This window comes from Phoxinus phoxinus, assembly GCF_949152265.1.
Source record: "Phoxinus phoxinus genome assembly, chromosome: 17".
Taxonomy (NCBI): domain Eukaryota; kingdom Metazoa; phylum Chordata; class Actinopteri; order Cypriniformes; family Leuciscidae; genus Phoxinus; species Phoxinus phoxinus.
The window spans coordinates 4,641,146-4,648,099 of record NC_136892.1 but is presented as its reverse complement, the minus strand read 5'-3'; positions in this window follow the sequence as shown (position 1 = coordinate 4,648,099).

The window sequence follows — 6,954 nt, the reverse complement described above, 5'->3', positions numbered from 1 at the left end:
AAAGAACATTCTGACTAGCCATGTCCACCATAAAACACGAAAACAGGCTCTACAAATGAATCAAATTCAATTCGCATTTATTTCACAGTACATAATAGTTTCAAAGCATCTTTACAGAAAATGTCTACAGTAAAATTTTGAGTGATATTATCAGTGTATAACCTGTCCATATAAAAGAACACATATTATTCAGACACTTATATTTAATTGTTTTTGATGATTTGTAGATTCAATCGATAAAACTTTCAATAAAACATTTGCGATTTGTTTTTAAAAGGCGTTTTAGGCTGACATATCGTTGCATTTACACTGTTTGACCAGCAGGCGTCACCACCAGCGCGCGGAGTTTCGAGCGCTTCGAAACAGTGAATCATTTTGCGAAGCAATCGGTTCAATTGATTCAGAGTTTCGAAAAGATTCGGTTCTCCCATCCCACCTCTCTCGAAACAGTTCCGGGAGTCTTCCCCATATTGAAAGCGGCTCCCTAAAGCACGTAAATTATATACAAAATCCCAGAAATCGAGCGAGGAAGAGAGAAGTTTTCTGTAACCCTGTTTCCTCCATGGTTTCCACCTGATATTAAGATACGTTTTCGGTGAACCGAATTATAATGATGACACCCAAATCCTGTTAAACAAGCCTGTTAGCCTAATCTTAGATAATTTAAGACTATGGTGTAGCTATACTTTCTCCTGTCTTGGACCTGGATCAGAAAGACTTTGCATTTTGATGGTAATTATACATACCCCTAGCTTTTAATTTTAATTTTCACATGATGCTGAACAGTGAACAAGCACATGCTCCGTTATTGTCTGGTTACAGGGTGAATTCAGGTCGATTGGGACACGACACGTTTTTCCAAATCATCTGAATGACAAAAGTGCCTGAATTCACCCCTACATTTATTGTCCTGTTTACTGTTTTCCTCTTATAATAAATAGTGAATGAACAAGACCTGAATGGCCTATAAGATGAGTAGGCCTAATGTCAATAAGTGGGTGTCATAAAGCTTGTTTAGCCAATATATCAACAATTTCATTACTATCTGTTCCTACGTGTACAGAAATGACAGGATTAACTGCATGTTATGGATTCTGAATAAACTTTTGAGATTTACATAGGCCTATTATATCTTGATGAATATGTTAAAACCGAGAGTGAATCAGTGCATATTAGCATTTAAAGGGCCATGAAACCCTATTTAAAAAAAAAAAAATCAAATACACAAGTCGCACACCACTGAAAACAAAGGTAGCCCTTATTATGTCCATCACTAAGGGGAAATTATTAAGGCATTATTTTACCATTTTCCTGAGGCATTTGTTCTTCCAGTTGAAGCAACGTCACAATATGTGAGAGTACATGTCTACGTCAACAGTTTCTGAGCATAGTAATTCAAAACATGTCTCTGTTACAGTATATTGTCATTTTCTGCTCGTCTGGCACTTTGCAACAACGCAACCTGCAGTAGTGATGAGTCAATTATGAACGAGTTGTCTCAGAGAGTGATTCATTCATTTTGTGTTGATGCGCAACATCCCATGGATTTGTACTGGAAACAGAAATTATTAGTTCACCTTCTGAGTCTTTCGTTCTTTTGTCACGTGACAGCTGCATTGGATACAGAAGTTAGTTAATGGATGCGTCCGAAAACTGATAAATGCTGCCTTCGGAGGATGCATTCCCAGGTTTGAAGGGATCAAGGCACATCTGAATGCAATGTTAGTTTCTCCTGAGATTTCTTCATCTAATCGATTTTGAAGGCAGCATAGATGGCAGCATAGATGTATCCTTTGCTGCCTTTGATATCCCACAATACTGTGAACTTTCCATTCTGTGACAGTGAGCTAAAAAAAAGAGATGGTGTCTGAAAGTTGCGGCTGGTCGTCAGTTTGTGTGTAAATGTACATTTTTGATCTACGTTTTCCACTTATGTAATTTCTAACTATTGTAGTCATTAAATATTCGCTTGCTCTATTCTGCTGTAGATAATTAATTTGTTAAGTCATTGCAAAGTCATTGCCTGATAAGGCAGCGAGGCAACAAGTCAGCTGCCTAAGTTTTCGGACACAGCCGCATAATTCCCAACCTTCCTTACAAACAAGCATGTAGTTAGTTATTATTATTATTTTTTTACTACTCTTATTTATTTCTGGTCTCAAATTTCTTACAGTTTATAAAATTGTGAATTTCTGTCATGATGGTTCTTTTACATAACTCGTGGGCTGTGTCCAAAATCGTCCCCCATGCCCCTATACCACTGTTTGAGGGGACAGCCATTTGTAGTGGTGTCTGAAACCACAGTGGATGTTATTGAGTGCACTTATTCAATCCCATAATGCACCGCAATAACGAGTGTACAACCGATACGCTCAGCGGCTAGAGAATTCCCATAATGCACTGTGAGTCACGTGCCGAAGGAAGAATGCTAGTTCCCCTTCGTCAGCTCACTATGACGTGAGTCAGAAGTGATTCTGACGAATGGGGATCGCTTGCGAGAGCCTATCTACTTCGAGTGAAACTAAACGAGCCAATGCACATTGGCATGCGATAATTGCACCAGCTGTGCATCGAGGCGCAAGCATATAATGAGCAGCAGGTGCCCCTCATCCTTGTCTTTTGCTTCGGAGCCAGACAGTGAATGCTGTTCCTGCTCTGCAATCTTATCTGAGAGTGTTTTAACTTCGAAAGACGAGTCTGCTTCTTCAGGAGAATGCCTCTTCAAGCTGGTGTTGGTGTTACAGAGCTGACAATCTCACAGAGAGCAAAACAGCTGTTTTCACAGCTCAGAATGTTGCGCCTTCAATGAGAATGTGAGTGCTCACATCAGGCTTGCACTCTCCCGGGTCTGTTGTCAATCTGCGTTCAGGACTCCGCAGTGACGCTGCTGACGTAAGACGCTGATGACGTGTTATCTGGTGCGCCCGAGCTTCGTTTACAGTCTGAGGGAGACGCACGCTATATTCAAGCTATTCTACATTGTTCGCGTGGATATAATTTTTTTAATGGTGCGTAAATGTGCATGTCGCGGATGAGACACTTTTACAGCGTGCGTTTCCCTCAGTCTATAAATGAAGCTCAGGCGCACCAGATAACACGTCATCAGCGTCTTACGCCATCAGCGTAACTGTGAAGGATTGACAACAGACCCGGGAGAGAATACAATGCTGAATAAAGTCTTATTTTGTGTTATTTTTGGACCAAAAAGTATTTTCGATGCTTCAAAAACTTCTAACTAACCCACTGATGTCACATGGACTACTTTGATGATGTTTATATTACCTTTATGGACATGGACAGTATACTGTATATACAGCTTCAATGGAGGGACAGAAATCTCTCGGACTAAATCTAAAATATCTTAAACTGTGTTCCGAAGATGAACGGAGGTCTTACGGGCTTAGAACGACATGAGGGTGAGTCATTAATGACATTATTTTCATTTTTGGGTGAACTAACCCTTTAAGTACAGTACTCAAGTAAATGTACTTTGTTACTGTCCACCTCTGGTCTCGAGAGCAGGTGTGCGAAGACAGGGACATGGTGCTCCGTCACCTCAGCCTGTTGGGGCTTCGGGTCAACTGGGACAAGAGCAAACTCTCCCCTGTGCAGAGGATCTCTTATCTTGGCATGGAGTTGGACTCGGTCAACCAGACAGCGTGACTCACAGAGGAGTTCGTCCAGTCAGTGTTGAACTGCTTGAGTACAATCGAGAGCAGGACAGCGGTCCCACTGAAACTTTTTCAGAGGCTCCTGGGGCATATGGCATCTGCAGCCACAGTAACGCCGCTCGGATTGCTTCATATGAGACCGCTTCAGCACTGGCTTCACAAGTGAGTCTCGAAATAGGCGTGGCAGAGCTGCCTCCAAACCTTCAGCCCGTGGTCGGATCCTTCATTTCTAAGGACATCTTTCCCCTAGAACAAGTGTCCAGGGATGCTGTGGTCTTCACGGATGCCTCTGCCACCGGCTGGAGGGCCACGTACAACGGGCATGCAGTTTCAGGTCTGTGGACAGGGCCTCAACTGCATTGGCACATCAATTGCCTCGAGTTGCTCACAGTACGCCATGCGCTGGGCCGACTCAAAGGGCAGCTACATGGCCGTACGGACAGCACTGCGACCGTTGCGTACATCAACCAACCGTCAAGGTGATCTACGCTCCCGCCGCATGTCGCAACTCGCCCGCCATCTCCTCCTATGGAGTCAGAAGTATCTAGGTCGCTTCGTGCCATTCACATCCCTGGCGTGCTCAATCGTGCAGCGACAAGCTCTCACAACAGCCTACTCTTCCGGGAGAGTGGCATCTCCATCCCCATATGCTCCAGCTAATATGGGACTTCGGAGATGCTCAGATAGATCTGTTTGCCTCTCCAGACTCTCCCCTTTGCCAGTTGTTTTATTCCTTGTCCGAGGGGACCCTCGGCACGGATGCACTGGCGCACAGCTTGCCCCGGGACCTATGCAAGTATGCTTTTCCCCCAGTGAGCCTTCTCGCACAGACACTGTGCAAAGTCAAGGAGGACGAGGAGCAGGTCTTGTTAGTTGCGCCATATTGGCCAAACCGGACCTGGTTCCCAGAACTCATGCTCCTCGCGACAGCACCTACTTGGCCCATTCCTCTGAGGAAGCACCTGCTTTCTCAGAGACGGGGCACTCTATGGCACCTGCCTCCAGGTGGAAACTCCATGTCTGGTCCCTGGACGGGACGTGGAGGTTCTAGGTGACCTACCCCAGGCGGTGGTAGATACTATCACTTCTGCTAGAGCCCCCTCAAAGAGGCACCTCTAAGCTCTGAAGTGGAACCTGTTCGTTGAATGGTGTTCTTCCCATCAGAGTCGTGCTTTATTTCCTGGTAGAATGGTTGGAGCGAAGGCTGTCTCCCTCCACCTTCAAAGTATATGTGCTGATTTCCAGAGATGCAATTTGAATAGGATTTCAAGCCTCATATGAATGTTACTCGAAATGGGTTTGTAAATATCACATTTTATGTGATTTTTTTTGCCGTTCACTCTTATGCCTGGCTCACACTACAGGAGTTTTAGGCCGATTTATGCCCGATTTCCCCCTCCCGAGAATCTGAGAAAAAACATGTTTGATATTTATCGGGATGAGCAAGATTGTTTTTTCTCACAACAAACGATCATTATTGATACAGCAAGTTTTCGTGTTACAGTATCCATTTTGTTTACATCCGCTTTCCCGCTTCCGATCTGCTGCGTAGATCACGTGAGGCGCTTCCTCTGGCACGATAATCTTAGTAACATTTTGTAGTGTGTGATGCGCCGCAATTTTCAAATCTTGTAGTATGAGCATGTTTAAGATTTGAGGTAAGAAAATCTGCAAAGATTCTCCTAAAGTGTGTAGTGCAACCAGATTTAAAAATCAGTTAGGATTTCAAAACTCCTGTAGTGTGAGCCAGGCATTACCGGATTTCAACCGGATATGTGCAAAAATTTGATTTGGACTGAGAGTCTGAACGAGGCTTTTATCATTCAGTGTGTTCCATGAATCCAGGAGTCCTTGGAATACACTAAAATAGAGCAGACATCTTGAATGAAATTGTATATGTTATATAGGATTCAGATGATAGGATTAAGTGTACCAGCTAATGTGGGAGAAAGAGATGGGGAGGACACATTTGGAAAAGGCTAGAACTGCTGGATGGTTTTATTACATTCAACAAACTTAAGGGTTAGTTAGATTAACATGAAGAAACAGATGAGAAGAAACAATAATCTCCAGATTTAGGTCCGGACATATGGCTCTTGATAGTACACTGCAGAGAATATGGAAACATGATGCAGGGAAATGTGACCATTGCAAGGAGAAAAAGAGCCATTAGAACATGTGATGATAATCAGTGAGAAATATTATAATGAAAGGATGCAATTTCAGAAAAATTACTCTGGGAACATAGGATCTATTCTTTCCTCTATGCAATTCAGTAGCATCTTTGTCATTTTAATGTATTGTCAGTATCATCAGTCACATTTGTAAATTTAAAATTAATCTATTCTGTTCTTGTTGAAAATGAATGACTCATTTTTAGTGAAGGACATGTCCCTTTTTGTGCAGTCAGTCAACATTTCACAAACAATATGTCTGATTCATTTATTTTGTTCATGAACAAGTGCAATTGGGTCACATTCTATTCAAGGTAATGACGCTGCTACCCAGAACTCTATGCACCATAGAGGTTTTCACCACAAATGACAGCAAAACTAATTTTAATTCCATATTTAGGATTATGTTTTGTGCATGCTATCTTTGCATTGCACCCGCTTTCCCTCCTTGTTAATCAAGACTGACTCACAAACTGAATGGGTGAATGCCCTTTCTCGTTCAGTTTTCAATCTTAAGTTCCTAAAAAATAATGTTTTTAAATTCATATTGCCAAAGCATTTGCAAGTTTGGAAAAGTTGATCAGCATCATAACTTTGAGAATGTCATGACTGATTGTACTGGTGATATTCGTTCAGTATGTCCAACCCAATGAAATGCCCCTGTACAGTCCACACTTGAAAACGGTTGGCTCATGCTATAGCCAGTATTTACAGGCAGGAGAAATCACCAAAGAAGTCACGCGCTTGAAATTGAGATTCAAAGGGGAGAGACTTCAGTGAATAAGAAATATGAGTCAGTGTATGGAAATGAAAATGTAGGTTTAAATCAATTTAGGGGTGTAACGCTACAGTATGGACGTCATGTTTCAGTGCATACAGTCAGACGATGAATACAGTCAGTTACAGGCGATCCACACTCCAATCCAGAAGGGGGCGTATGGTAATGCAATGCTGTTTGCTAACCGCCACAACAGGAAAAAGCAGAAGAAACAATATGGCTGTCCCCTTCATAGACAGTATATAAAATGGACTCAGCGACACCATAGATTTCAACGGAGAAAAGTGAAGCCCATTTGAAGCACTCACTTCCTGATCGCCAGGCGTACTGC